Raw genomic sequence first — 26,894 nt, 5'->3', positions numbered from 1 at the left:
GTTTCCAATTTAAATAGCTAGAGAATAAAAACAATTTGCCAGTAATGTGAAAAAACCTACATTACCTGGTGTTCCAATGTGGTCTCCCACCCAAGTACTAACCAGACCCAACACTGCTTAGCTTCCAAGATCAGACGAGATTGGGCCTATCCAATGTGGTATGGCTGCAAGTGAGATACAGGCACTTTTTTGCCCTCTTCTACTTCTATCACCAGGTAAGCTAATAAAAAAGTTTCCTTACTGTATTGGCATACTGAAAAAAATCATGTGTTGGTAATGTAAAAAGACCTACAGGACATGATATTAGCAGGGGGTCTTAAATTAAACTACTAAAGAGGCTCAACACTGTTTAGCTGCCAAAAGCAGTTGGAATTGGGCCTAAACAGTGTGGTAAGTCTTTAGGTGATGGCTATTGTGTCTGTTTGACCTCTTCCAAATGTCTGTACTGGCAATAAAAAGAAAAAGTTTCCAATTTAAATAGCTAGAGAATAAAAACAATTTGCCAGTAATGTGGAAAAACCTACAGCACCTGGTGTTCCCATGTGGTCTCCCACCCAAGTACTAACCAGGCCCAACACTGCTTAGCTTCCAAGATCAGACGAGATTGGGCCTATCCAATGTGGTATGGTTGTAGGTGAGATACAGGCACTTTTTTGCCCTCTTCTACTTCTATCACCAGGTAAGCTAATAAAAAAGTTTCCTAACTGTATTGGCTTACTAAAAAAAAATCATGAGTTGATAATGTAAAAAGACCTACAGGACATGATATTAGCAGGGGGTCTTAAATTAAACTACTAAAGAGGCTCAACACTGTTTAGCTGCCAAAAGCAGTTGGAATTGGGCCTTAACAGTATGGTAAGTCTTTAGGTGATGGCTATTGTGTCTGTTTGACCTCTTCCAAATGTCTGTGCTGGCAATAAAAAGATAACGTTTCCAATTTAAATAGCTAGAGAATAAAAACAATTTGCCAGTAATGTGAAAAACCTACAGCACCTGATGTTCCCATGTGGTCTCCCACCCAAGTACTAACCAGGCCCAACACAGCTTAGCTTCCAAGATCAGACAAGATTGGGCCTATCCAATTTGGTATAGCTGTAGTTGAGATACACACACTTTTTTGCCCTCTTCTACTTCTATCACCAGGTAAGCTAATAAAAAAGTTTCCTAACTGTATTGGCTTACTGAAAAAAATCATGTGTTGGTAATGTAAAAAGACCTACAGGACATGATATTAGCAGGGGGTCTTAAATTAAACTACTAAAGAGGCTCAACACTGTTTAGCTGCCAAAAGCAGTTGGAATTGGGCCTAAACAGTGTGGTAAGTCTTTAGGTGATGGCTATTGTGTCTGTTTGACCTCTTCCAAATGTCTGTACTGGCAATAAAAAGAAAAAGTTTCCAATTTAAATAGCTAGAGAATAAAAACAATTTGCCAGTAATGTGAAAAAACCTACAGCACCTGGTGTTCCAATGTGGTCTCCCACCCAAGTACTAACCAGGCCCAACACTGCTTAGCTTCCAAGATCAGACGAGATTGGGCCTATCCAATGTGGTATGGCTGTAGGTGAGATACCGGCACTTTTTTTCCCTCTTCTACTTCTATCACCAGGTAAGCTAATAAAAAAGTTTCCTGACTGTATTGGCTTACTGAAAAAAATCATGTGTTGGTAATGTAAAAAGACCTAAAGGACATGATATTAGCAGGGGGTCTTAAATTAAACTACTAAAGAGGCTCAACACTGTTTAGCTGCCAAAAGCAGTTGGAATTGGGCCTAAACAGTGTGGTAAGTCTTTAGGTGATGGCTATTGTGTCTGTTTGACCTCTTCCAAATGTCTGTACTGGCAATAAAAAGAAAAAGTTTCCAATTTAAATAGCTAGAGAATAAAAACAATTTGCCAGTAATGTGAAAAAACCTACAGCACCTGGTGTTCCCATGTGGACTCCAACCCAAGTACTAAACGGGCCCAACACTGCTTAGCTTCTAAGGTCAGACGAGATTGGGCCTATCCAATGTGGTATGGCTGTAGGTGAGATACAAGCACTTTTTTGCCCTCTTCTACTTCTATCACCAGGTAAGCTAATACAAAAGTTTCCTAACTGTATTGGCTTACTGAAAAAAATCATGTGTTGGTAATGTAAAAAGACCTACAGGAAATTATATTAGCAGGGAGTCTTAAATTAAACTACTAAAGAGGCTCAACACTGTTTAGCTGACAAAAGCAGTTGGAATAGGGCCTAAACAGTGTGGTAAGTCTTTAGGTGATGGCTATTGTGTCTGTTTGACCTCTTCCAAATGTCTGTACTGGCAATAAAAAGAAAAAGTTTCCAATTTAAATAGCTAGAGAATAAAAACAATTTGCCAGTAATGTGAAAAAACCTACAGCACCTGGTGTTCCCATGTGGTCTCCCACCCAAGTACTAACCAGGCCCAACACTGCTTAGCTTCCAAGATCAGACGAGATTGGGCCTATCCAATGTGGTATGGTTGTAGGTGAGATACAGGCACTTTTTTGCCCTCTTCTACTTCTATCACCAGGTAAGCTAATAAAAAAGTTTCCTAACTGTATTGGCTTACTAAAAAAAAATCATGAGTTGATAATTTAAAAAGACCTACAGGACATGATATTAGCAGGGGGTCTTAAATTAAACTACTAAAGAGGCTCAACACTGTTTAGCTGCCAAAAGCAGTTGGAATTGGGCCTTAACAGTATGGTAAGTCTTTAGGTGATGGCTATTGTGTCTGTTTGACCTCTTCCAAATGTCTGTGCTGGCAATAAAAAGATAACGTTTCCAATTTAAATAGCTAGAGAATAAAAACAATTTGCCAGTAATGTGAAAAACCTACAGCACCTGATGTTCCCATGTGGTCTCCCACCCAAGTACTAACCAGGCCCAACACAGCTTAGCTTCCAAGATCAGATGAGATTGGGCCTATCCAATGTGGTATGGCTGTAGGTGAGATACATGCACTTTTTTGCTCTCTTCTACTTCTATCACCATGTAAGCTAATAAAAAAGTTTCCTAACTGTATTGGCTTACTGAAAAAAAATCATGTGTTGGTAATGTAAAAAGACCTACAGGACATGATATTAGCAGGGGGTCTTAAATTAAACTACTACAGAGGCTCAACACTGTTTAGCTGCCAAAAGCAGTTGGAATTGGGCCTAAACAGTGTGGTAAGTCTTTAGGTGATGGCTATTGTGTCTGTTTGACCTCTTCCAAATGTCTGTACTGGCAATAAAAAGAAAAAGTTTCCAATTTAAATAGCTAGAGAATAAAAACAATTTGCCAGTAATGTGAAAAAACCTACAGCACCTGGTGTTCCAATGTGGTCTCCCACCCAAGTACTAACCAGGCCCAACACTGCTTAGCTTCCAAGATCAGACAAGATTGGGCCTATCCAATGTGGTATGGCTGTAGGTGAGATACCGGCACTTTTTTTCCCTCTTCTACTTCTATCACCAGGTAAGCTAATAAAAAAGTTTCCTGACTGTATTGGCTTACTGAAAAAAATCATGTGTTGGTAATGTAAAAAGACCTAAAGGACATGATATTAGCAGGGGGTCTTAAATTAAACTACTACAGAGGCTCAACACTGTTTAGCTGCCAAAAGCAGTTGGAATTGGGCCTAAACAGTGTGGTAAGTCTTTAGGTGATGGCTATTGTGTCTGTTTGACCTCTTCCAAATGTCTGTACTGGCAATAAAAAGAAAAAGTTTCCAATTTAAATAGCTAGAGAATAAAAACAATTTGCCAGTAATGTGAAAAAACCTACAGCACCTGGTGTTCCAATGTGGTCTCCCACCCAAGTACTAACCAGGCCCAACACTGCTTAGCTTCCAAGATCAGACAAGATTGGGCCTATCCAATGTGGTATGGCTGTAGGTGAGATACCAGCACTTTTTTTCCCTCTTCTACTTCTATCACCAGGTAAGCTAATAAAAAAGTTTCCTGACTGTATTGGCTTACTGAAAAAAATCATGTGTTGGTAATGTAAAAAGACCTAAAGGACATGATATTAGCAGGGGGTCTTAAATTAAACTACTAAAGAGGCTCAACACTGTTTAGCTGCCAAAAGCAGTTGGAATTGGGCCTAAACAGTGTGGTCAGTCTTTAGGTGATGGCTATTGTGTCTGTTTGACCTCTTCCAAATGTCTGTACTGGCAATAAAAAGAAAAAGTTTCCAATTTAAATAGCTAGAGAATAAAAACAATTTGCCAGTAATGTGAAAAAACCTACAGCACCTGGTGTTCCCATGTGGACTCCAACCCAAGTACTAAACGGGCCCAACACTGCTTAGCTTCCAAGGTCAGACGAGATTGGGCCTATCCAATGTGGTATAGCTGTAGGTGAGATACAGGCACTTTTTTGCCCTCTTCTACTTATATCACCAGGTAAGCTAATAAAAAAGTTTCCTAACTGTATTGGCATACTGAAAAAAATCATGTGTTGGTAATGTAAAAAGACCTACAGGACATGATATTAGCAGGGGGTCTTAAATTAAACTACTAAAGAGGCTCAACACTGTTTAGATGCCAAAAGCAGTTGGAATTGGGCCTAAACAGTGTGGTAAGTCTTTAGGTGATGGCTATTGTGTCTGTTTGACCTCTTCCAAATGTCTGTACTGGCAATAAAAAGAAAAGGTTTCCAATTTAAATAGCTAGAGAAAAAAACAATTTGCCAGTAATGTGAAAAAACCTACATCACCTGATGTTCCCATGTGGTCTCCCACCCAAGTACTAACCAGGCCCAACACTGCTTAGCTTCCAAGATCAGACGAGATTTGGCCTATCCAATGTGGTATGGCTGTAGGTGAGATACAGGCACTTTTTTGCCCTCTTCTACTTCTATCACCAGGTAAGCTAATAAAAAAGTTTCCTAACTGTATTGGCATACTGAAAAAAATCATGTGTTGGTAATGTAAAAAGACCTACAGGACATGATATTAGCAGGGGGTCTTAAATTAAACTACTAAAGAGGCTCAACACTGTTTAGCTGCCAAAAGCAGTTGGAATTGGGCCTAAACAGTGTGGTAAGTCTTTAGGTGATGGCTATTGTGTCTGTTTGACCTCTTCCAAATGTCTGTACTGGCAATAAAAAGAAAAAGTTTCCAATTTAAATAGCTAGAGAAAAAAAACAATTTGCCAGTAATGTGAAAAAACCTACATCACCTGATGTTCCCATGTGGTCTCCCACCCAAGTACTAACCAGGCCCAACACTGCTTAGCTTCCAAGATCAGACGAGATTGGGCCTATCCAATGTGGTATGGCTGTAGGTGAGATACAGGCACTTTTTTGCCCTCTTCTACTTCTATCACCAGGTAAGCTAATAAAAAAGTTTCCTAACTGTATTGGCATACTGAAAAAAATCATGTGTTGGTAATGTAAAAAGACCTACAGGACATGATATTAGCAGGGGGTCTTAAATTAAACTACTAAAGAGGCTCAACACTGTTTAGCTGCCAAAAGCAGTTGGAATTGGGCCTAAACAGTGTGGTAAGTCTTTAGGTGATGGCTATTGTGTCTGTTTGACCTCTTCCAAATGTCTGTACTGGCAATAAAAAGAAAAAGTTTCCAATTTAAATAGCTAGAGAATAAAAACAATTTGCCAGTAATGTGAAAAAACCTACAGCACCTGGTGTTCCCATGTGGTCTCCCACCCAAGTACTAACCAGGCCCAACACTGCTTAGCTTCCAAGATCAGACGAGATTGGGCCTATCCAATGTGGTATGGCTGCAGGTGAGATACAGGCACTTTTTTGCCCTCTTCTACTTCTATCACCAGGTAAGCTAATAAAAAAGTTTCCTAACTGTATTGGCATACTGAAAAAAAATCATGTGTTGGTAATGTAAAAAGACCTACAGGACATGATATTAGCAGGGGGTCTTAAATTAAACTACTAAAGAGGCTCAACACTGTTTAGCTGCCAAAAGCAGTTGGAATTGGGCCTAAACAGTGTGGTAAGTCTTTAGGTGATGGCTATTGTGTCTGTTTGACCTCTTCCAAATGTCTGTACTGGCAATAAAAAGAAAAAGTTTCCAATTTAAATAGCTAGAGAATAAAAACAATTTGCCAGTAATGTGAAAAAACCTACATCACCTGATGTTCCCATGTGGTCTCCCACCCAAGTACTAACCAGGCCCAACACTGCTTAGCTTCCAAGATCAGACGAGATTGGGCCTATCCAATGTGGTATGGCTGTATGTGAGATACAGGCACTTTTTTACCCTCTTCTACTTCTATCACCAGGTAAGCTAATAAAAAAGTTTCCTAACTGTATTGGCATACTGAAAAAAATCATGTGTTGGTAATGTAAAAAGACCTACAGGACATGATATTAGCAGGGGGTCTTAAATTAAACTACTAAAGAGGCTCAACACTGTTTAGCTGCCAAAAGCAGTTGGAATTGGGCCTAAACAGTGTGGTAAGTCTTTAGGTGATGGCTATTGTGTCTGTTTGACCTCTTCCAAATGTCTGTACTGGCAATAAAAAGAAAAAGTTTCCAATTTAAATAGCTAGAGAAAAAAAACAATTTGCCAGTAATGTGAAAAAACCTACATCACCTGATGTTCCCATGTGGTCTCCCACCCAAGTACTAACCAGGCCCAACACTGCTTAGCTTCCAAGATCAGACGAGATTGGGCCTATCCAATGTGGTATGGCTGTTGGTGATATACAGGCACTTTTTTGCCCTCTTCTACTTCTATCACCAGGTAAGCTAATAAAAAAGTTTCCTAACTGTATTGGCATACTGAAAAAAATCATGTGTTGGTAATGTAAAAAGACCTACAGGACATGATATTAGCAGGGGGTCTTAAATTAAACTACTAAAGAGGCTCAACACTGTTTAGCTGCCAAAAGCAGTTGGAATTGGGCCTAAACAGTGTGGTAAGTCTTTAGGTGATGGCTATTGAGTCTGTTTGACCTCTTCCAAATGTCTGTACTGGCAATAAAAAGAAAAATTTTCCAATTTAAATAGCTAGAGAATAAAAACAATTTGCCAGTAATGTGAAAAAACCTACAGCACCTGGTGTTCCCATGTGGTCTCCCACCCAAGTACTAACCAGGCCCAACACTGCTTAGCTTCCAAGATCAGACGAGATTGGGCCTATCCAATGTGGTATGGCTGCAGGTGAGATGCAGGCACTTTTTTGCCCTCTTCTACTTCTATCACCAGGTAAGCTAATAAAAAAGTTTCCTAACTGTATTGGCTTACTGAAAAAAATCATGTGTTGGTAATGTAAAAAGACCTACAGGACATGATATTAGCAGGGGGTCTTAAATTAAACTACTAAAGAGGCTCAACACTGTTTAGCTGCCAAAAGCAGTTGGAATTGGGCCTAAACAGTGTGGTAAGTGTTTAGGTGATGGCTATTGTGTCTGTTTGACCTCTTCCAAATGTCTGTACTGGCAATAAAAAGAAAAGGTTTCCAATTTAAATAGCTAGAGAAAAAAACAATTTGCCAGTAATGTGAAAAAACCTACATCACCTGATGTTCCCATGTGGTCTCCCACCCAAGTACTAACCAGGCCCAACACTGCTTAGCTTCCAAGATCAGACAAGATTGGGCCTATCCAATGTGGTATGGTTGTAGGTGAGATACAGGCACTTTTTTGCCCTCTTCTACTTCTATCACCAGGTAAGCTAATACAAAAGTTTCCTAACTGTATTGGCTTGCTGAAAAAAATCATGTGTTGGTAATGTAAAAAGACCTACAGGACATGATATTAGCAGGGGGTCTTAAATTAAACTACTAAAGAGGCTCAACACTGTTTAGCTGCCAAAAGCAGTTGGAATTGGGCCTAAACAGTGTGGTAAGTCTTTAGGTGATGGCTATTGTGTCTGTTTGACCTCTTCCAAATGTCTGTACTGGCAATAAAAAGAAAAAGTTTCCAATTTAAATAGCTAGAGAATAAAAACAATTTGCCAGTAATGTGAAAAAACCTACATCACCTGATGTTCCCATGTGGTCTCCCACCCAAGTACTAACCAGGCCCAACACTGCTTAGCTTCCAAGATCAGACGAGATTGAGCCTATCCAATGTGGTATGGCTGTAGGTGAGATACAGGCACTTTTTTGCCCTCTTCTACTTCTATCACCAGGTAAGCTAATAAAAAAGTTTCCTAAGTGTATTGGCATACTAAAAAAAATCATGTGTTGGTAATGTAAAAAGACCTACAGGACATGATATTAGCAGGGGGTCTTAAATTAAACCACTAAAGAGGCTCAACACTGTTTAGCTGCCAAAAGCAGTTGGAATTGGGCCTAAACAGTGTGGTAAGTCTTTAGGTGATGGCTATTGTGTCTGTTTGACCTCTTCCAAATGTCTGTACTGGCAATAAAAAGAAAAAGTTTCCAATTTAAATAGCTAGAGAATAAAAACAATTTGCCAGTAATGTGAAAAAACCTACAGCACCTGGTGTTCCCATGTGGTCTCCCACCCAAGTACTAACCAGGTCCAACACTGCTTAGCTTCCAAGATCAGACGAGATTGGGCCTATCCAATGTGGTATGGTTGTAGGTGAGATACAGGCACTTTTTTGCCCTCTTCTACTTCTATCACCAGGTAAGCTAATACAAAAGTTTCCTAACTGTATTGGCTTACTGAAAAAAATCATGTGTTGGTAATGTAAAAAGACCTACAGGACATGATATTAGCAGGGGGTCTTAAATTAAACTACTAAAGAGGCTCAACACTGTTTAGCTGCCAAAAGCAGTTGGAATTGGGCCTAAACAGTGTGGTAAGTCTTTAGGTGATGGCTATTGTGTCTGTTTGACCTCTTCCAAATGTCTGTACTGGCAATAAAAAGAAAAAGTTTCCAATTTAAATAGCTAGAGAATAAAAACAATTTGCCAATAATGTGAAAAAACCTACATCACCTGATGTTCCCATGTGGTCTCCCACCCAAGTACTAACCAGGCCCAACACTGCTTAGCTTCCAAGATCAGACGAGATTGGGCCTATCCAATGTGGTATGGCTGTAGGTGAGAAACAGGCACTTTTTTGCCCTCTTCTACTTCTATCACCAGGTAAGCTAATACAAAAGTTTCCTAACTGTATTGGCTTACTGAAAAAAATCATGTGTTGGTAATGTAAAAAGACCTACAGGACATGATATTAGCAGGGGGTCTTAAATTAAAGTACTAAAGAGGCTCAACACTGTTTAGCTGCCAAAAGCAGTTGGAATTGGGCCTAAACAGTGTGGTAAGTCTTTAGGTGATGGCTATTGTGTCTGTTTGACCTCTTCCAAATGTCAGTGCTGGCAATAAAAAGAAAAAGTTTCCAATTTAAATAGCTAGAGAATAAAAACAATTTGCCAGTAATGTGAAAAAACCTACAGCAAATGGTGTTCCCATGTGGTCTCCCACCCAAGTACTAACCAGGCCCAACACTGCTTAGCTTCCAAGATCAGACGAGATTGGGCCTATCCAACGTGGTATGGCTGTAGGTGAGATACAGGCACTTTTTTGCCCTCTTCTACTTCTGTCACCAGGTAAGCTAATAAAAAAGTTTCCTAACTGTATTGGCTTACAAAAAAAAAATCATGAGTTGATAATGTAAAAAGACCTACAGGACATGTTATTAGCAGGGGGTCTTAAATTAAACTACTAAAGAGGCTCAACACTGTTTAGCTGCCAAAAGCAGTTGGAATTGGGCCTTAACAGTATGGTAAGTCTTTAGGTGATGGCTATTGTGTCTGTTTGACCTCTTCCAAATGTCTGTGCTGGCAATAAAAAGATAAAGTTTCCAATTTAAATAGCTAGAGAATAAAAACAATTTGCCAGTAATGTGAAAAACCTACAGCACCTGATGTTCCCATGTGGTCTCCCACCCAAGTACTAACCAGGCCCAACACAGCTTAGCTTCCAAGATCAGATGAGATTGGACCTATCCAATGTGGTATGGCTGTAGGTGAGATACAGGCACTTTTTTGCTCTCTTCTACTTCTATCACCATGTAAGCTAATAAAAAAGTTTCCTAACTGTATTGGCTTACTAAAAAAAATCATGTGTTGGTAATGTAAAAAGACCTACAGGACATGATATTAGCAGGGGGTCTTAAATTAAACTACTAAAGAGGCTCAACACTGTTTAGCTGCCAAAAGCAGTTGGAATTGGGCCTAAACAGTGTGGTAAGTCTTTAGGTGATGGCTATTGTGTCTGTTTGACCTCTTCCAAATGTCTGTACTGGCAATAAAAAGAAAAAGTTTCCAATTTAAATAGCTAGAGAATAAAAACAATTTGCCAGTAATGTGAAAAAACCTACAGCACCTGGTGTTCCCATGTGGTCTCCCACCCAAGTACTAACCAGGTCCAACACTGCTTAGCTTCCAAGATCAGACGAGATTGGGCCTATCCAATGTGGTATGGTTGTAGGTGAGATACAGGCACTTTTTTGCCCTCTTCTACTTCTATCACCAGGTAAGCTAATACAAAAGTTTCCTAACTGTATTGGCTTACTGAAAAAAATCATGTGTTGGTAATGTAAAAAGACCTACAGGACATGATATTAGCAGGGGGTCTTAAATTAAACTACTAAAGAGGCTCAACACTGTTTAGCTGCCAAAAGCAGTTGGAATTGGGCCTAAACAGTGTGGTAAGTCTTTAGGTGATGGCTATTGTGTCTGTTTGACCTCTTCCAAATGTCTGTACTGGCAATAAAAAGAAAAAGTTTCCAATTTAAATAGCTAGAGAATAAAAACAATTTGCCAATAATGTGAAAAAACCTACATCACCTGATGTTCCCATGTGGTCTCCCACCCAAGTACTAACCAGGCCCAACACTGCTTAGCTTCCAAGATCAGACGAGATTGGGCCTATCCAATGTGGTATGGCTGTAGGTGAGAAACAGGCACTTTTTTGCCCTCTTCTACTTCTATCACCAGGTAAGCTAATACAAAAGTTTCCTAACTGTATTGGCTTACTGAAAAAAATCATGTGTTGGTAATGTAAAAAGACCTACAGGACATGATATTAGCAGGGGGTCTTAAATTAAAGTACTAAAGAGGCTCAACACTGTTTAGCTGCCAAAAGCAGTTGGAATTGGGCCTAAACAGTGTGGTAAGTCTTTAGGTGATGGCTATTGTGTCTGTTTGACCTCTTCCAAATGTCAGTGCTGGCAATAAAAAGAAAAAGTTTCCAATTTAAATAGCTAGAGAATAAAAACAATTTGCCAGTAATGTGAAAAAACCTACAGCAAATGGTGTTCCCATGTGGTCTCCCACCCAAGTACTAACCAGGCCCAACACTGCTTAGCTTCCAAGATCAGACGAGATTGGGCCTATCCAACGTGGTATGGCTGTAGGTGAGATACAGGCACTTTTTTGCCCTCTTCTACTTCTGTCACCAGGTAAGCTAATAAAAAAGTTTCCTAACTGTATTGGCTTACAAAAAAAAAATCATGAGTTGATAATGTAAAAAGACCTACAGGACATGTTATTAGCAGGGGGTCTTAAATTAAACTACTAAAGAGGCTCAACACTGTTTAGCTGCCAAAAGCAGTTGGAATTGGGCCTTAACAGTATGGTAAGTCTTTAGGTGATGGCTATTGTGTCTGTTTGACCTCTTCCAAATGTCTGTGCTGGCAATAAAAAGATAAAGTTTCCAATTTAAATAGCTAGAGAATAAAAACAATTTGCCAGTAATGTGAAAAACCTACAGCACCTGATGTTCCCATGTGGTCTCCCACCCAAGTACTAACCAGGCCCAACACAGCTTAGCTTCCAAGATCAGATGAGATTGGACCTATCCAATGTGGTATGGCTGTAGGTGAGATACAGGCACTTTTTTGCTCTCTTCTACTTCTATCACCATGTAAGCTAATAAAAAAGTTTCCTAACTGTATTGGCTTACTGAAAAAAAATCATGTGTTGGTAATGTAAAAAGACCTACAGGACATGATATTAGCAGGGGGTCTTAAATTAAACTACTAAAGAGGCTCAACACTGTTTAGCTGCCAAAAGCAGTTGGAATTGGGCCTAAACAGTGTGGTAAGTCTTTAGGTGATGGCTATTGTGTCTGTTTGACCTCTTCCAAATGTCTGTACTGGCAATAAAAAGAAAAAGTTTCCAATTTAAATAGCTAGAGAATAAAAACAATTTGCCAGTAATGTGAAAAAACCTACAGCACCTGGTGTTCCAATGTGGTCTCCCACCCAAGTACTAACGAGGCCCAACACTGCTTAGCTTCCAAGATCAGACGAGATTGGGCCTATCCAATGTGGTATGGCTGTAGGTGAGATACCGGCACTTTTTTTCCCTCTTCTACTTCTATCACCAGGTAAGCTAATAAAAAAGTTTCCTGACTGTATTGGCTTACTGAAAAAAATCATGTGTTGGTAATGTAAAAAGACCTAAAGGACATGATATTAGCAGGGGGTCTTAAATTAAACTACTAAAGAGGCTCAACACTGTTTAGCTGCCAAAAGCAGTTGGAATTGGACCTAAACAGTGTGGTAAGTCTTTAGGTGATGGCTATTGTGTCTGTTTGACCTCTTCCAAATGTCTGTACTGGCAATAAAAAGAAAAAGTTTCCAATTTAAATAGCTAGAGAATAAAAACAATTTGCCAGTAATGTGAAAAAACCTACAGCACCTGGTGTTCCCATGTGGACTCCAACCCATGTACTAAACGGGCCCAACACTGCTTAGCTTCTAAGGTCAGACGAGATTGGGCCTATCCAATGTGGTATGGCTGTAGGTGAGATACAAGCACTTTTTTGCCCTCTTCTACTTCTATCACCAGGTAAGCTAATACAAAAGTTTCCTAACTGTATTGGCTTACTGAAAAAAATCATGTGTTGGTAATGTAAAAAGACCTACAGGAAATTATATTAGCAGGGAGTCTTAAATTAAACTACTAAAGAGGCTCAACACTGTTTAGCTGACAAAAGCAGTTGGAATAGGGCCTAAACAGTGTGGTAAGTCTTTAGGTGATGGCTATTGTGTCTGTTTGACCTCTTCCAAATGTCTGTACTGGCAATAAAAAGAAAAAGTTTCCAATTTAAATAGCTAGAGAATAAAAACAATTTGCCAGTAATGTGAAAAAACCTACATCACCTGATGTTCCCATGTGGTCTCCCACCCAAGTACTAACCAGGCCCAACACTGCTTAGCTTCCAAGATCAGACGAGATTGGGCCTATCCAATGTGGTATAGCTGTAGGTGAGATACAGGCACTTTTTTGCCGTCTTCTACTTCTATCACCAGGTAAGCTAATAAAAAAGTTTCCTAACTGTATTGGCTTACAAAAAAAAAATCATGAGTTGATAATGTAAAAAGACCTACAGGACATGTTATTAGCAGGGGGTCTTAAATTAAACTACTAAAGAGGCTCAACACTGTTTAGCTGACAAAAGCAGTTGGCATTGGGCCTAAACAGTGTGGTAAGTCTTTAGGTGATGGCTATTGTGTCTGTTTGACCTCTTCCAAATGTCTGTACTGGCAATAAAAAGAAAAAGTTTCCAATTTAAATAGCTAGAGAATAAAAACAATTTGCCAGTAATGTGAAAAAACCTACATCACCTGATGTTCCCATGTGGTCTCCCACCCAAGTACTAACCAGGCCCAACACTGCTTAGCTTCTAAGATCAGACGAGATTGGGCCTATCCAATGTGGTATGGCTGTAGGTGAGAAACAGGCACTTTTTTGCCCTCTTCTACTTCTATCACCAGGTAAGCTAATACAAAAGTTTCCTAACTGTATTGGCTTACTGAAAAAAATCATGTGTTGGTAATGTAAAAAGACCTACAGGACATGATATTAGCAGGGGGTCTTAAATTAAAGTACTAAAGAGGCTCAACACTGTTTAGCTGCCAAAAGCAGTTGGAATTGGGCCTAAACAGTGTGGTAAGTCTTTAGGTGATGGCTATTGTGTCTGTTTGACCTCTTCCAAATGTCAGTGCTGGCAATAAAAAGAAAAAGTTTCCAATTTAAATAGCTAGAGAATAAAAACAATTTGCCAGTAATGTGAAAAAACCTACAGCAAATGGTGTTCCCATGTGGTCTCCCACCCAAGTACTAACCAGGCCCAACACTGCTTAGCTTCCAAGATCAGACGAGATTGGGCCTATCCAACGTGGTATGGCTGTAGGTGAGATACAGGCACTTTTTTGCCCTCTTCTACTTCTGTCACCAGGTAAGCTAATAAAAAAGTTTCCTAACTGTATTGGCTTACAAAAAATAAATCATGAGTTGATAATGTAAAAAGACCTACAGGACATGTTATTAGCAGGGGGTCTTAAATTAAACTACTAAAGAGGCTCAACACTGTTTAGCTGCCAAAAGCAGTTGGAATTGGGCCTTAACAGTATGGTAAGTCTTTAGGTGATGGCTATTGTGTCTGTTTGACCTCTTCCAAATGTCTGTGCTGGAAATAAAAAGATAAAGTTTCCAATTTAAATAGCTAGAGAATAAAAACAATTTGCCAGTAATGTGAAAAACCTACAGCACCTGATGTTCCCATGTGGTCTCCCACCCAAGTACTAACCAGGCCCAACACAGCTTAGCTTCCAAGATCAGATGAGATTGGACCTATCCAATGTGGTATGGCTGTAGGTGAGATACAGGCACTTTTTTGCTCTCTTCTACTTCTATCACCATGTAAGCTAATAAAAAAGTTTCCTAACTGTATTGGCTTACTGAAAAAAAATCATGTGTTGGTAATGTAAAAAGACCTACAGGACATGATATTAGCAGGGGGTCTTAAATTAAACTACTAAAGAGGCTCAACACTGTTTAGCTGCCAAAAGCAGTTGGAATTGGGCCTAAACAGTGTGGTAAGTCTTTAGGTGATGGCTATTGTGTCTGTTTGACCTCTTCCAAATGTCTGTACTGGCAATAAAAAGAAAAAGTTTCCAATTTAAATAGCTAGAGAATAAAAACAATTTGCCAGTAATGTGAAAAAACCTACAGCACCTGGTGTTCCAATGTGGTCTCCCACCCAAGTACTAGCCAGGCCCAACACTGCTTAGCTTCCAAGATCAGACGAGATTGGGCCTATCCAATGTGGTATGGCTGTAGGTGAGATACCGGCACTTTTTTTCCCTCTTCTACTTCTATCACCAGGTAAGCTAATAAAAAAGTTTCCTGACTGTATTGGCTTACTGAAAAAAATCATGTGTTGGTAATGTAAAAAGACCTAAAGGACATGATATTAGCAGAGGGTCTTAAATTAAACTACTAAAGAGGCTCAACACTGTTTAGCTGCCAAAAGCAGTTGGAATTGGGCCTAAACAGTGTGGTAAGTCTTTAGGTGATGGCTATTGTGTCTGTTTGACCTCTTCCAAATGTCTGTACTGGCAATAAAAAGAAAAAGTTTCCAATTTAAATAGCTAGAGAATAAAAACAATTTGCCAGTAATGTGAAAAAACCTACAGCACCTGGTGTTCCCATGTGGACTCCAACCCAAGTACTAAACGGGCCCAACACTGCGTAGCTTCTAAGGTCAGACGAGATTGGGCCTATCCAATGTGGTATGGCTGTAGGTGAGATACAAGCACTTTTTTGCCCTCTTCTACTTCTATCACCAGGTAAGCTAATACAAAAGTTTCCTAACTGTATTGGCTTACTGAAAAAAATCATGTGTTGGTAATGTAAAAAGACCTACAGGAAATTATGTTAGCAGTGAGTCTTAAATTAAACTACTAAAGAGGCTCAACACTGTTTAGCTGACAAAAGCAGTTGGAATAGGGCCTAAACAGTGTGGTAAGTCTTTAGGTGATGGCTATTGTGTCTGTTTGACCTCTTCCAAATGTCTGTACTGGCAATAAAAAGAAAAAGTTTCCAATTTAAATAGCTAGAGAATAAAAACAATTTGCCAGTAATGTGAAAAAACCTACATCACCTGATGTTCCCATGTGGTCTCCCACCCAAGTACTAACCAGGCCCAACACTGCTTAGCTTCCAAGATCAGACGAGATTGGGCCTATCCAATGTGGTATAGCTGTAGGTGAGACACAGGCACTTTTTTGCCCTCTTCTACTTCTATCACCAGGTAAGCTAATAAAAAAGTTTCCTAACTGTATTGGCATACTGAAAAAAATCATGTGTTGGTAATGTAAAAAGACCTACAGGACATGATATTAGCAGGGGGTCTTAAATTAAACTACTAAAGAGGCTCAACACTGTTTAGATGCCAAAATCAGTTGGAATTGGGCCTAAACAGTGTGGTAAGTCTTTAGGTGATGGCTATTGTGTCTGTTTGACCTCTTCCAAATGTCTGTACTGGCAATAAAAAGAAAAAGTTTCCAATTTAAATAGCTAGAGAATAAAAACAATTTGCCAGTAATGTGAAAAAACCTACATCACCTGATGTTCCCATGTGGTCTCCCACCCAAGTACTAACCAGGCCCAACACTGCTTAGCTTCAAATATCAGACGAGATTGGGCCTATCCAATGTGGTATGGCTGTAGGTGAAATACAGGCACTTTTTTGCCCTCTTCTACTTCTATCACCAGGTAAGCTAATAAAAAAGTTTCCTAACTGTATTGGCATACTGAAAAAAATCATGTGTTGGTAATGTAAAAAGACCTACAGGACATGATATTAGCAGGGGGTCTTAAATTAAACTACTAAAGAGGCTCAACACTGTTTAGCTGCCAAAAGCAGTTGGAATTGGGCCTAAACAGTGTGGTAAGTCTTTAGGTGATGGCTATTGTGTCTGTTTGACCTCTTCCAAATGTCTGTACTGGCAATAAAAAGAAAAAGTTTCCAATTTAAATAGCTAGAGAATAAAAACAATTTGCCAGTAATGTGAAAAAACCTACAGCACCTGGTGTTCCCATGTGGTCTCCCACCCAAGTACTAACCAAGTCCAACACTGCTTAGCTTCCAAGATCAGGCCTATCCAATGTGGTATGGTTGTAGGTGAGATACAGGCACTTTTTTGCCCTCTTCTACTTCTATCACCAGGTAAGCTAATACAAAAGTTTCCTAACTGTATTGGCTTACTGAAAAAAATCATGTGTTGGTAATGTAAAAAGACCTACAGGACATGATATTAGCAGGGGGTCTTAAATTAAACTACTAAAGAGGCTCAACACTGTTTAGCTGCCAAAAGCAGTTGGAATTGGGCCTAAACAGTGTGGTAAGTCTTTAGGTGATGGCTATTGTGTCTGTTTGACCTCTTCCAAATGTCTGTACTGGCAATAAAAAGAAAAAGTTTTCAATTTAAATAGCTAGAGAAAAAAAACAATTTGCCAGTAATGCGAAAAAACCTACATCACCTGATGTTCCCATGTGGTCTCCCACCCAAGTACTAACCAGGCCCAACACTGCTTAGCTTCCAAGATCAGACGAGATTGGGCTTTTCCAATACGGTATGGCTGTAGGTGAGATACAGGCACTTTTTTGCCCTCTTCTACTTCTATCACCAGGTAAGCTAATAAAAAAGTTTCCTAACTGTATTGGCTTACTGAAAAAAATCATGTGTTGGTAATGTAAAAAGACCTACAGGACATGATATTAGCAGGGGGTCTTATATTAAACTACTAAAGAGGCTCAACACTGTTTAGCTGCCAAAAGCAGTTGGAATTGGGCCTAAACAGTGTGGTAAGTCTTTAGGTGATGGCTATTGTGTCTGTTTGACCTCTTCCAAACGTCTGTACTGGCAATATAAAGAAAACGTTTCCAATTTAAATAGCTAGAGAATAAAAACAATTTGCCAGTAATGTGAAAAAAACCTACGGCACCTGGTGTTCCCATGTGGTCTCCCACCCAAGTACTAACCAGGCCCAACACTGCTTAGCTTCCAACATCAGACGAGATTGGGCCTATCCAATGTGGTATGGCTGTAGGTGAGATACAGGCACTTTTTTGCCCTCTTCTACTTCTATCACCAGGTAAGCTAATAAAAAAGTTTCCTAACTGTATTGGCTTACTGAAAAAAATCATGTGTTGGTAATGTAAAAAGACCTACAGGACATGATATTAGCAGGGGGTCTTAAATTAAACTACTAAAGAGGCTCAACACTGTTTAGCTGCCAAAAGCAGTTGGAATTGGGCCTAAACAGTGTGGTAAGTCTTTAGGTGATGGCTATTGTGTCTGTTTGACCTCTTCCAAATGTCTGTACTGGCAATAAAAAGAAAAAGTTTCCAATTTAAATAGCTAGAGAATAAAAACAATTTGCCAGTAATGTGAAAAAACCTACAGCACCTGGTGTTCCAATGTGGTCTCCCACCCAAGTACTAACCAGGCCCAACACTGCTTAGCTTCTAAGATCAGACGAGATTGGGCCTATCCAATGTGGTATGGCTGCAGGTGAGATACAGGCACTTTTTTGCCCTCTTCTACTTCTATCACCAGGTAAGCTAATAAAAAAGTTTCCTAACTGTATTGGCATACTGAAAAAAATCATGTGTTGGTAATGTAAAAAGACCTACAGGACATGATATTAGCAGGGGGTCTTAAATTAAACTACTAAAGAGGCTCAACACTGTTGAGCTGCCAAAAGCAGTTGGAATTGGGCCTAAACAGTGTGGTAAGTCTTTAGGTGATGGCTATTGTGTCTGTTTGACCTCTTCCAAATGTCTGTACTGGCAATAAAAAGAAAAAGTTTCCAATTTAAATAGCTAGAGAATAAAAACAATTTGCCAGTAATGTGGAAAAACCTACAGCACCTGGTGTTCCCATGTGGTCTCCCACCCAAGTACTAACCAGGCCCAACACTGCTTAGCTTCGAAGATCAGACGAGATTGGGCCTATCCAATATGGTATGACTGTAGGTGAGATACAGGCACTTTTTTGCCCTCTTCTACTTCTATCACCAGGTAAGCTAATAAAAAAGTTTCCTAACTGTATTGGCTTACTGAAAAAAATCATGTGTTGGTAATGTAAAAAGACCTACAGGACATGATATTAGCAGGGGGTCTTATATTAAACTACTAAAGAGGCTCAACACTGTTTAGCTGCCAAAAGCAGTTGGAATTGGGCCTAAACAGTGTGGTAAGTCTTTAGGTGATGGCTATTGTGTCTGTTTGACCTCTTCCAAATGTCTGTACTGGCAATAAAAAGAAAACGTTTCCAATTTAAATAGCTAGAGAATAAAAACAATTTGCCAGTTATGTGAAAAAACCTACAGCACCTGGTGTTCCCATGTGGTCTCCCACCCAAGTACTAACCAGGCCCAACACTGCTTAGCTTCCAAGATCGGACGAGATTGGGCCTATCCAATGTGGTATGGCTGCAGGTGAGATACACGCACTTTTTTGCCCTCTTCTACTTCTATCACCAGGTAAGCTAATAAAAAAGTTTCCTAACTGTATTGGCATACTGAAAAAAATCATGTGTTGGTAATGTAAAAAGACCTACAGGACATGATATTAGCAGGGGGTCTTAAATTAAACTACTAAAGAGGCTCAACACTGTTTAGCTGCCAAAAGCAGTTGGAATTGGGCCTAAACAGTGTGGTAAGTCTTTAGGTGATGGCTATTGTGTCTGTTTTTCCTCTTCCAAATGTCTGTACTGGCAATAAAAAGAAAAAGTTTCCAATTTAAATAGCTAGAGAATAAAAACAATTTGCCAGTAATGTGGAAAAACCTACAGCACCTGGTGTTTCAATGTGGTCTCCCACCCAAGTACTAACCAGGCCCAACACTGCTTAGCTTCCAAGATCAGACGAGATTGGGCCTATCCAATGTGGTATGGCTGCAGGTGAGATACAGGAACTTTTTTGCCCTCTTCTACTTCTATCACCAGGTAAGCTAATAAAAAAGTTTCCTAACTGTATTGGCTTACTGAAAAAAATCATGTGTTGGTAATGTAAAAAGACCTACAGGACATGATATTAGCAGGGGGTCTTATATTAAACTACTAAAGAGGCTCAACACTGTTTAGCTGCCAAAAGCAGTTGGAATTGGGCCTAAACAGTGTGGTAAGTCTTTAGGTGATGGTTATTGTGTCTGTTTGACCTCTTCCAAATGTCTGTACTGGCAATAAAAAGAAAAAGTTTCCAATTTAAATAGCTAGAGAATAAAAACAATTTGCCAGTTATGTGAAAAAACCTACAGCACCTGGTGTTCCCATGTGGTCTCCCACCCAAGTACTAACCAGGCCCAACACTGCTTAGCTTCCAAGATCAGACGAGATTGGGCCTATCCAATGTGGTATGGCTGTAGGTGAGATACAGGCACTTTTTTGCCCTCTTCTACTTCTATCACCAGGTAAGCTAATAAAAAAGTTTCCTAACTGTATTGGCATACTGAAAAAAGTCATGTGTTGGTAATGTAAAAAGACCTACAGGACATGATATTAGCAGGGGGTCTTAAATTAAACTACTAAAGAGGCTCAACACTGTTTAGCTGCCAAAAGCAGTTGGAATTGGGCCTAAACAGTGTGGTAAGTCTTTAGGTGATGGCTATTGTGTCTGTTTGACCTCTTCCAAATGTCTGTACTGGCAATAAAAAGAAAAAGTTTCCAATTTAAATAGCTAGAGAATAAAAACAATTTGCCAGTAATGTGAAAAAACCTACATCACCTGATGTTCCCATGTGGACTCCCACCCAATTACTAACCAGGCCCAACACTGCTTAGCTTCCAAGTTCAGACGAGATTGGGCCTATCCAATGTGGTATGGCTGTAGGTGGTACAGGCACTTTTTTGCCCTCTTCTACTTCTATCACCAGGTAAGCTAATAAAAAAGTTTCCTAACTGTATTGGCATACTGAAAAAAATCATATGTTGGTAATGTAAAAAGACCTACAGGACATGATATTAGCAGGGGGTCTTAAATTAAACTACTAAAGAGGCTCAACACTGTTTAGCTGCCAAAAGCAGTTGGAATTGGGCCTAAACAGTGTGGTAAGTCTTTAGGTGATGGCTATTGTGTCTGTTTGACCTCTTCCAAATGTCTGTACTGGCAATAAAAAGAAAAAATTTCCAATTTAAATAGCTAGAGAATAAAAACAATTTGCCAGTAATGTGAAAAAACCTACAGCACCAGGTGTTCCCATGTGGTCTCCCACCCAAGTACTAACCAGGTCCAACACTGCTTAGCTTCCAAAATCAGACAAGATTGGGCCTATCCAATGTGGTATGGTTGTAGGTGAGATACAGGCACTTTTTTGCCCTCTTCTACTTCTATCACCAGGTAAGCTAATACAAAAGTTTCCTAACTGTATTGGCTTACTGAAAAAAATCATGTGTTGGTAATGTAAAAAGACCTACAGGACATGATATTAGAAGGGGGTCTTAAATTAAACTACTAAAGAGGCTCAACACTGTTTAGCTGCCAAAAGCAGTTGGAATTGGGCCTAAACAGTCTGGTAAGTCTTTAGGTGATGGCTATTGTGTCTGTTTGACCTCTTCCAAATGTCTGTACTGGCAATAAAAATAAAAAGTTTCCAATTTAAATAGCTAGAGAATAAAAACAATTTGCCAGTAATGTGGAAAAACCTACAGCACCTGGTGTTCCCATGTGGTCTCCCACCCAAGTACTAACCAAGCCCAACACTGCTTAGCTTCCAAGATCAGACGAGATTGGGCCTATCCAATATGGTATGGCTGTAGGTGAGATACAGGCAATTTTTTGCCCTCTTCTACTTCTATCACCAGGTAAGCTAATACAAAAGTTTCCTAACTGTATTGGCTTACTGAAAAAAATCATGTGTTGGTAATGTAAAAAGACCTACAGGACATGATATTAGCAGGGGGTCTTATATTAAACTACTAAAGAGGCTCAACACTGTTTAGCTGCCAAAAGCAGTTGGAATTGGGCCTAAACAGTGTGGTAAGTCTTTAGGTGATGGCTATTGTGTCTGTTTGACCTCTTCCAAATGTCTGTACTGGCAATAAAAAGAAAACGTTTCCAATTTAAATAGCTAGAGAATAAAAACAATTTGCCAGTTATGTGAAAAAACCTACAGCACCTGGTGTTCCCATTTGGTCTCCCACCCAAGTACTAACCAGGCCCAACACTGCTTAGCTTCCAACATCAGACGAGATAGGGCCTATCCAATGTGGTATGGCTGTAGGTGAGATACAGGCACTTTTTTGCCCTCTTCTACTTCTATCACCAGGTAAGCTAATAAAAAAGTTTCCTAACTGTATTGGCTTACTGAAAAAAATCATGTTTTGGTAATGTAAAAAGACCTACAGGACATGATATTAGAAGGGGGTCTTAAATTAAACTACTAAAGAGGCTCAACACTGTTTAGCTGCCAAAAGCAGTTGGAATTGGGCCTAAACAGTGTGGTAAGTCTTTAGGTGATGGCAATTGTGTCTGTTTGACGGGATTTTGTCGAATTTTTTATTCTCTTTAGTTGTAGATAACAGCTGTTGTCTGGGGATGATCTCAATTTGTTCCTTTTGTTTTCTCAATTCTGTCGGTTTGTATCCTCTTGCAACAAATTTGTTGGTCATAATGTTCAAGTCCTTTTTGCACTGTGTGGTGTCACTGTCGATTCTAGCCACTCGCAGTAGTTGAGACTTGGGAAGACTGCGTTTAAGTGCTTTGGGATGGTTGCTACTGTGTTGCAGGAGTGTGTTCCGATCTGTGTCTTTGTAGAAAACAGCTGTAGTGATTTGTTTGTTAATGATGCTGATGGTGACATCCAGATAGTTGACCTTTTCTGTATCCATATTAAACGTGAATTTAATTGGATTATTGTATGTATTGATGTTGTTTATCAGGTTGGTGAGCTCCTCTCCATGTCCTGACCAAATGAGAAACAGGTCGTCTATGTAGCGCGTATACATGACGATGTTCTGACTGATGTTGGTGTCTGAGAAGAAGAACTCATTCTCCTGTTCGAACATGTATACGTTGGCTAGGGACGGTGACACGTTCGACCCCATAGAACAACCTGTTAGTTGTAAAAAGTATTTCCCATTATGGATAAAGTAATTTTTGGTGAGGGTCAACTCTAACAGCGTCAGAAACAGTGTGATGTCGAGGGCATTGAACTTCACTCTGTGTAAGAACCTTTGCATAGCAGCTAATGCTCCGGGGTGTGGTATGACCGTGTAAAGGTTTTTTACGTCAAGTGTGCATAGTATGCAATTTTCAGGAAGAGCTTGTATTTGTTGTAATTTAAGAAGTAATTGGGTGGTATCCTTAAGGAATGTCCTTTGTGTAGCCAGGTAAGGTTGGATGAGTGAATCCAAAAATTGGGAGACAGGTTGAAAAAGTGACCCCCGGGCAGAGATGATGGGTCTGCCCGGAGGATTTACAGGATCCTTATGTATTTTTGGTATACTGTAGATTACCGGGCTGATGGGAAAGTCTTGAGTGTTTTATATACCTTTTTGCTTATATGACCTGCTTGGTGCACCTCTGTTAGGACCAAGTCTAGTTCTTTCTTAAACACTTTTGTTGGGTCCCCCGGTAATTTTCTATAGGTGGCAGTATCCGCTAATATACCATCTAGGTCCTGGATATATTTGTCAGTGTCCTGCACCACTATACCCCCACCTTTGTCAGCGGGGCGTATAGTGATGCTGGCATTCTGTGACAAGTTTTTCAGAGCTTTGACCTCCTGTTGATCCATGTTTGTCCATTTTTTGGGGGCGTTGCTGTTAAATTTCTGTACCGATTCATCGATTATTTTGAGAAAAGTTTTTATTGACGGATTTTGTGAGGGGGGATCAAAGGAGGAATGTGCATGTTTCATGAGAAACGTATTGTGCCTGTCTTCTTGTGGTTTTGTAAAACAGATACATATGTATCTAATGTGCGTTCTTCACACACGTAACTTTATTCACATATGGCTCAGCTAGCACTATGTTTTAATCACATTTTATATTTGTTTTTTCACATGTCCAACTTTTTTCTATGTTGGTCCGATTTAGCAATTCACGTGGACGACATCCTGATGAAAAGGCCGGTAGGCCTTGAAACGTCGTTGTAGATGTCCTATTTCTTCACCATGTTCTTATAAAAGTTTTTTCAAGTTTTACCAAAACCCTTGGAGTGCCGCCTTATTTCCTTATGCTCAAATTCAAGGGCTAAAGGGATCTACAGTACCTATCTACAATTTCTAGGGAAGGCACCAAGGTAATTGCCATATCGTCCGGAGTGCCGAACGCACCAACCTACTACAAATTTGGGATACTTGCCAGTCTCCCTACGTGTTAAGGCACCAGAATCAACTTCTTCATTTCTCCATACCCATTGGATACAAATCTATTTCCAAGTTTCTACCTCAGTGCTAGACAAGTATCGGAACTGCACTCTCACCAGCACAGCACCAGCACTTGCACCACCAGCACGAACGCAACTTTATTGTTTTGCCACTATGGATAACCAACTTAAAGATGGACTTACTTTTGTTGAAATCCAGCAGCATCTACATGAAACTTTCTCCTACACACAAGAATACGTACAATCTGTCCTCTTCAAAGAAGACCATAACCCCCTACAGTCATCCCAATCCCCTGAAGATGTATACAATATATTATACAAGTTGCAAAAGAAGGAAATAGACTTCCAATTACATGGATCCACACTCTCGGATTATTACCGAGCACAAAGGATACCGCGGGGATTTCGCATCAATAATACACCCACAATAGGCAGAAACAATCCCCAGTTCTGCCTACGTTGGATTTCGATCCTCAATAAATGTAGCCAGGATCTTATGATCCTGGTGATTGAGGAGTCCAGTAGCACTTTACTAACCACCCAAGCCAAACTAGCTCAAGTACGAGAGGATAATAAACCAATAATCCTGGACAAGAAAAATAATCCCCTCTGGGAAAAATTGGAAGTTCAATTAAACCAGTATAAAAAAGATCTTGAAAAATTCAAAAAAAGAAAATGGGATGCGGTCCAGGTCGACTATGAAGATGGAAGAGTTTACAGGTGGCTCAATGGCTCAGAACCAGCCAGGCAAAAGGGACGCCCAAACAATAGAACATCCTGGAGAGATCGCAAATATAAAGATAACCCCAGATACACTAGCGATAGTGATTTTGCATTAGAGGACTCTGATGAACAAACACCTCATTCTGGGCTCCCTTTAGGCAGACTAACCCGGGCCAAAACCGGAGGCAAACTACCCGACACACCAGACGAGGTGGGCAGACGAACCGCATCCGGAAAGCCGCCTTCAAACAAAAAGAAACCGTAGTGTTTAACTTATCTTCACACGTTTTATCCACTGCAGAAGAAAAAGTACTTAATCGGGGTCTCACTTACGTTCCTTCTAATACACACCAAGAGTTCGATTGGCAGGTGGACTTGCACCGATTTGGGAGATCCTTAAGGGTAAAGGAGTTTTTCCAACAAGCTCCAAAACCACAAGAAGACAGGCACAATACGTTTCTCATGAAACATGCACATTCCTCCTTTGATCCCCCCTCACAAAATCCGTCAATAAAAACTTTTCTCAAAATAATCGATGAATCAGTACAGAAATTTGACAGCAACGCCCCCAAAAAATGGACGAACATGGATCAACAGGAGGTCAAAGCTCTGAAAAACTTGTCACAGAATGCCAGCATCACTATACGCCCCGCTGACAAAGGTGGGGGTATAGTGGTGCAGGACACTGACAAATATATCCAGGACCTAGATGGTATATTAGCGGATACTGCCACCTATATAAAATTACCGGGGGACCCAACAAAAGTGTTTAAGAAAGAACTAGACTTGGTCCTAACAGAGGCGCACCAAGCAGGTCATATAAGCAAAAAGGTATATAAAACACTAACTCAAGACTTTCCCATCAGCCCGGTAATCTACAGTATACCAAAAATACATAAGGATCCTGTAAATCCTCCGGGCAGACCCATCATCTCTGCCCGGGGGTCACTTTTTCAACCTGTCTCCCAATTTTTGGATTCACTCATCCAACCTTACCTGGTTACACAAAGGACATTCCTTAAGGATACCACCCAATTACTTCTTAAATTACAACAAATACAAGCTCTTCCTGAAAATTGCATACTATGCACACTTGACGTAAAAAACCTTTACACGGTCATACCACACCCCGGAGCATTAGCTGCTATGCAAAGGTTCTTACACAGAGTGAAGTTCAATGCCCTCGACATCACACTGTTTCTGACGCTGTTAGAGTTGACCCTCACCAAAAATTACTTTATCCATAATGGGAAATACTTTTTACAACTAACAGGTTGTTCTATGGGGTCGAACGTGTCACCGTCCCTAGCCAACGTATACATGTTCGAACAGGAGAATGAGTTCTTCTTCTCAGACACCAACATCAGTCAGAACATCGTCATGTATACGCGCTACATAGACGACCTGTTTCTCATTTGGTCAGGACATGGAGAGGAGCTCACCAACCTGATAAACAACATCAATACATACAATAATCCAATTAAATTCACGTTTAATATGGATACAGAAAAGGTCAACTATCTGGATGTCACCATCAGCATCATTAACAAACAAATCACTACAGCTGTTTTCTACAAAGACACAGATCGGAACACACTCCTGCAACACAGTAGCAACCATCCCAAAGCACTTAAACGCAGTCTTCCCAAGTCTCAACTACTGCGAGTGGCTAGAATCGACAGTGACACCACACAGTGCAAAAAGGACTTGAACATTATGACCAACAAATTTGTTGCAAGAGGATACAAACCGACAGAATTGAGAAAACAAAAGGAACAAATTGAGATCATCCCCAGACAACAGCTGTTATCTACAACTAAAGAGAATAAAAAATTCGACAAAATCCCATTTGTGACCACGTACAATCCTGCCACTAGAGTACTACCCAGAGCCCTCAAAGGCATTTGGCCTATTGTAAAATGTGACAAACAATTGCCAGTTTTTAGCCAAAAACACATTATGCCCAGTTACCGCAGGGGAAAAAATCTACGCGACATGCTTGTCAAAACAAATATAGAAAGCAAACCCAAAACTACTCTTTTCAATATCCAAGAGAAAAAACCAGGCTGTTACAGATGTCCTTCCTGTACAGC

The 26,894-nt window shown here is 40.0% G+C and overlaps 24 non-coding genes and 24 pseudogenes across 24 annotated transcripts; all 48 read right to left on the bottom strand.

Annotated features, from left to right (window-relative positions):
* Positions 1 to 53: 53 nt before the first annotated feature.
* LOC146044241 (5S ribosomal RNA) lies at positions 54 to 172 on the bottom strand (annotated as a pseudogene).
* A 345-nt stretch (positions 173 to 517) lies between these two features.
* On the bottom strand, positions 518 to 636 carry LOC146043185 (5S ribosomal RNA). Its single transcript, XR_014464178.1, has one exon. It is a non-coding gene; the product is annotated as a 5S ribosomal RNA (ribosomal RNA).
* Positions 637 to 981: 345 nt separating this feature from the next.
* Positions 982 to 1,100, bottom strand: LOC146044260 (5S ribosomal RNA; annotated as a pseudogene).
* A 345-nt stretch (positions 1,101 to 1,445) lies between these two features.
* Positions 1,446 to 1,564, bottom strand: LOC146044882 (5S ribosomal RNA). The gene has a single exon (XR_014465318.1). It is a non-coding gene; the product is annotated as a 5S ribosomal RNA (ribosomal RNA).
* A 345-nt stretch (positions 1,565 to 1,909) lies between these two features.
* LOC146044247 (5S ribosomal RNA) lies at positions 1,910 to 2,028 on the bottom strand (annotated as a pseudogene).
* A 345-nt stretch (positions 2,029 to 2,373) lies between these two features.
* On the bottom strand, positions 2,374 to 2,492 carry LOC146043184 (5S ribosomal RNA). The gene has a single exon (XR_014464177.1). It is a non-coding gene; the product is annotated as a 5S ribosomal RNA (ribosomal RNA).
* Positions 2,493 to 2,837: 345 nt separating this feature from the next.
* LOC146043176 (5S ribosomal RNA) lies at positions 2,838 to 2,956 on the bottom strand. Its single transcript, XR_014464170.1, has one exon. It is a non-coding gene; the product is annotated as a 5S ribosomal RNA (ribosomal RNA).
* Positions 2,957 to 3,302: 346 nt separating this feature from the next.
* LOC146043654 (5S ribosomal RNA) lies at positions 3,303 to 3,421 on the bottom strand. The gene has a single exon (XR_014464646.1). It is a non-coding gene; the product is annotated as a 5S ribosomal RNA (ribosomal RNA).
* A 345-nt stretch (positions 3,422 to 3,766) lies between these two features.
* LOC146043653 (5S ribosomal RNA) lies at positions 3,767 to 3,885 on the bottom strand. Its single transcript, XR_014464645.1, has one exon. It is a non-coding gene; the product is annotated as a 5S ribosomal RNA (ribosomal RNA).
* A 345-nt stretch (positions 3,886 to 4,230) lies between these two features.
* On the bottom strand, positions 4,231 to 4,349 carry LOC146044194 (5S ribosomal RNA; annotated as a pseudogene).
* A 344-nt stretch (positions 4,350 to 4,693) lies between these two features.
* LOC146043970 (5S ribosomal RNA) lies at positions 4,694 to 4,812 on the bottom strand (annotated as a pseudogene).
* Positions 4,813 to 5,157: 345 nt separating this feature from the next.
* LOC146043516 (5S ribosomal RNA) lies at positions 5,158 to 5,276 on the bottom strand. Its single transcript, XR_014464508.1, has one exon. It is a non-coding gene; the product is annotated as a 5S ribosomal RNA (ribosomal RNA).
* Positions 5,277 to 5,621: 345 nt separating this feature from the next.
* Positions 5,622 to 5,740, bottom strand: LOC146044752 (5S ribosomal RNA). Its single transcript, XR_014465189.1, has one exon. It is a non-coding gene; the product is annotated as a 5S ribosomal RNA (ribosomal RNA).
* Positions 5,741 to 6,086: 346 nt separating this feature from the next.
* On the bottom strand, positions 6,087 to 6,205 carry LOC146043886 (5S ribosomal RNA; annotated as a pseudogene).
* Positions 6,206 to 6,550: 345 nt separating this feature from the next.
* On the bottom strand, positions 6,551 to 6,669 carry LOC146043797 (5S ribosomal RNA; annotated as a pseudogene).
* Positions 6,670 to 7,014: 345 nt separating this feature from the next.
* On the bottom strand, positions 7,015 to 7,133 carry LOC146044751 (5S ribosomal RNA). Its single transcript, XR_014465188.1, has one exon. It is a non-coding gene; the product is annotated as a 5S ribosomal RNA (ribosomal RNA).
* A 344-nt stretch (positions 7,134 to 7,477) lies between these two features.
* Positions 7,478 to 7,596, bottom strand: LOC146043929 (5S ribosomal RNA; annotated as a pseudogene).
* Positions 7,597 to 7,941: 345 nt separating this feature from the next.
* On the bottom strand, positions 7,942 to 8,060 carry LOC146043758 (5S ribosomal RNA). Its single transcript, XR_014464749.1, has one exon. It is a non-coding gene; the product is annotated as a 5S ribosomal RNA (ribosomal RNA).
* A 345-nt stretch (positions 8,061 to 8,405) lies between these two features.
* LOC146043471 (5S ribosomal RNA) lies at positions 8,406 to 8,524 on the bottom strand. Its single transcript, XR_014464463.1, has one exon. It is a non-coding gene; the product is annotated as a 5S ribosomal RNA (ribosomal RNA).
* A 345-nt stretch (positions 8,525 to 8,869) lies between these two features.
* Positions 8,870 to 8,988, bottom strand: LOC146043515 (5S ribosomal RNA). Its single transcript, XR_014464507.1, has one exon. It is a non-coding gene; the product is annotated as a 5S ribosomal RNA (ribosomal RNA).
* Positions 8,989 to 9,333: 345 nt separating this feature from the next.
* Positions 9,334 to 9,452, bottom strand: LOC146044089 (5S ribosomal RNA; annotated as a pseudogene).
* A 345-nt stretch (positions 9,453 to 9,797) lies between these two features.
* On the bottom strand, positions 9,798 to 9,916 carry LOC146043641 (5S ribosomal RNA). Its single transcript, XR_014464633.1, has one exon. It is a non-coding gene; the product is annotated as a 5S ribosomal RNA (ribosomal RNA).
* Positions 9,917 to 10,261: 345 nt separating this feature from the next.
* Positions 10,262 to 10,380, bottom strand: LOC146043470 (5S ribosomal RNA). Its single transcript, XR_014464462.1, has one exon. It is a non-coding gene; the product is annotated as a 5S ribosomal RNA (ribosomal RNA).
* A 345-nt stretch (positions 10,381 to 10,725) lies between these two features.
* LOC146043514 (5S ribosomal RNA) lies at positions 10,726 to 10,844 on the bottom strand. The gene has a single exon (XR_014464506.1). It is a non-coding gene; the product is annotated as a 5S ribosomal RNA (ribosomal RNA).
* Positions 10,845 to 11,189: 345 nt separating this feature from the next.
* On the bottom strand, positions 11,190 to 11,308 carry LOC146044088 (5S ribosomal RNA; annotated as a pseudogene).
* Positions 11,309 to 11,653: 345 nt separating this feature from the next.
* LOC146043640 (5S ribosomal RNA) lies at positions 11,654 to 11,772 on the bottom strand. The gene has a single exon (XR_014464632.1). It is a non-coding gene; the product is annotated as a 5S ribosomal RNA (ribosomal RNA).
* A 346-nt stretch (positions 11,773 to 12,118) lies between these two features.
* LOC146043888 (5S ribosomal RNA) lies at positions 12,119 to 12,237 on the bottom strand (annotated as a pseudogene).
* Positions 12,238 to 12,582: 345 nt separating this feature from the next.
* Positions 12,583 to 12,701, bottom strand: LOC146044297 (5S ribosomal RNA; annotated as a pseudogene).
* A 345-nt stretch (positions 12,702 to 13,046) lies between these two features.
* LOC146043721 (5S ribosomal RNA) lies at positions 13,047 to 13,165 on the bottom strand. Its single transcript, XR_014464713.1, has one exon. It is a non-coding gene; the product is annotated as a 5S ribosomal RNA (ribosomal RNA).
* A 346-nt stretch (positions 13,166 to 13,511) lies between these two features.
* LOC146043977 (5S ribosomal RNA) lies at positions 13,512 to 13,630 on the bottom strand (annotated as a pseudogene).
* Positions 13,631 to 13,975: 345 nt separating this feature from the next.
* Positions 13,976 to 14,094, bottom strand: LOC146044087 (5S ribosomal RNA; annotated as a pseudogene).
* Positions 14,095 to 14,439: 345 nt separating this feature from the next.
* Positions 14,440 to 14,558, bottom strand: LOC146043639 (5S ribosomal RNA). Its single transcript, XR_014464630.1, has one exon. It is a non-coding gene; the product is annotated as a 5S ribosomal RNA (ribosomal RNA).
* Positions 14,559 to 14,904: 346 nt separating this feature from the next.
* LOC146043206 (5S ribosomal RNA) lies at positions 14,905 to 15,023 on the bottom strand. Its single transcript, XR_014464199.1, has one exon. It is a non-coding gene; the product is annotated as a 5S ribosomal RNA (ribosomal RNA).
* Positions 15,024 to 15,368: 345 nt separating this feature from the next.
* Positions 15,369 to 15,487, bottom strand: LOC146044314 (5S ribosomal RNA; annotated as a pseudogene).
* Positions 15,488 to 15,832: 345 nt separating this feature from the next.
* Positions 15,833 to 15,951, bottom strand: LOC146043720 (5S ribosomal RNA). Its single transcript, XR_014464712.1, has one exon. It is a non-coding gene; the product is annotated as a 5S ribosomal RNA (ribosomal RNA).
* A 345-nt stretch (positions 15,952 to 16,296) lies between these two features.
* On the bottom strand, positions 16,297 to 16,415 carry LOC146044204 (5S ribosomal RNA; annotated as a pseudogene).
* Positions 16,416 to 16,760: 345 nt separating this feature from the next.
* Positions 16,761 to 16,869, bottom strand: LOC146044359 (5S ribosomal RNA; annotated as a pseudogene).
* Positions 16,870 to 17,214: 345 nt separating this feature from the next.
* Positions 17,215 to 17,333, bottom strand: LOC146043610 (5S ribosomal RNA). Its single transcript, XR_014464602.1, has one exon. It is a non-coding gene; the product is annotated as a 5S ribosomal RNA (ribosomal RNA).
* A 346-nt stretch (positions 17,334 to 17,679) lies between these two features.
* On the bottom strand, positions 17,680 to 17,798 carry LOC146043808 (5S ribosomal RNA; annotated as a pseudogene).
* A 345-nt stretch (positions 17,799 to 18,143) lies between these two features.
* LOC146043859 (5S ribosomal RNA) lies at positions 18,144 to 18,262 on the bottom strand (annotated as a pseudogene).
* Positions 18,263 to 18,607: 345 nt separating this feature from the next.
* Positions 18,608 to 18,726, bottom strand: LOC146043794 (5S ribosomal RNA; annotated as a pseudogene).
* Positions 18,727 to 19,071: 345 nt separating this feature from the next.
* On the bottom strand, positions 19,072 to 19,190 carry LOC146044652 (5S ribosomal RNA). Its single transcript, XR_014465089.1, has one exon. It is a non-coding gene; the product is annotated as a 5S ribosomal RNA (ribosomal RNA).
* A 345-nt stretch (positions 19,191 to 19,535) lies between these two features.
* LOC146043801 (5S ribosomal RNA) lies at positions 19,536 to 19,654 on the bottom strand (annotated as a pseudogene).
* A 345-nt stretch (positions 19,655 to 19,999) lies between these two features.
* LOC146044342 (5S ribosomal RNA) lies at positions 20,000 to 20,118 on the bottom strand. The gene has a single exon (XR_014464871.1). It is a non-coding gene; the product is annotated as a 5S ribosomal RNA (ribosomal RNA).
* A 345-nt stretch (positions 20,119 to 20,463) lies between these two features.
* On the bottom strand, positions 20,464 to 20,582 carry LOC146044081 (5S ribosomal RNA; annotated as a pseudogene).
* Positions 20,583 to 20,925: 343 nt separating this feature from the next.
* Positions 20,926 to 21,044, bottom strand: LOC146044155 (5S ribosomal RNA; annotated as a pseudogene).
* Positions 21,045 to 21,389: 345 nt separating this feature from the next.
* LOC146043304 (5S ribosomal RNA) lies at positions 21,390 to 21,508 on the bottom strand. Its single transcript, XR_014464297.1, has one exon. It is a non-coding gene; the product is annotated as a 5S ribosomal RNA (ribosomal RNA).
* A 345-nt stretch (positions 21,509 to 21,853) lies between these two features.
* On the bottom strand, positions 21,854 to 21,972 carry LOC146044006 (5S ribosomal RNA; annotated as a pseudogene).
* Positions 21,973 to 26,894: the final 4,922 nt, after the last annotated feature.

This window comes from Crinia signifera, chromosome 19, assembly GCF_055691185.1.
Source record: "Crinia signifera chromosome 19, ASM5569118v1, whole genome shotgun sequence".
Lineage (NCBI taxonomy): Eukaryota > Metazoa > Chordata > Amphibia > Anura > Myobatrachidae > Crinia > Crinia signifera.
This window is presented reverse-complemented; position numbering and strand designations above follow the sequence as displayed.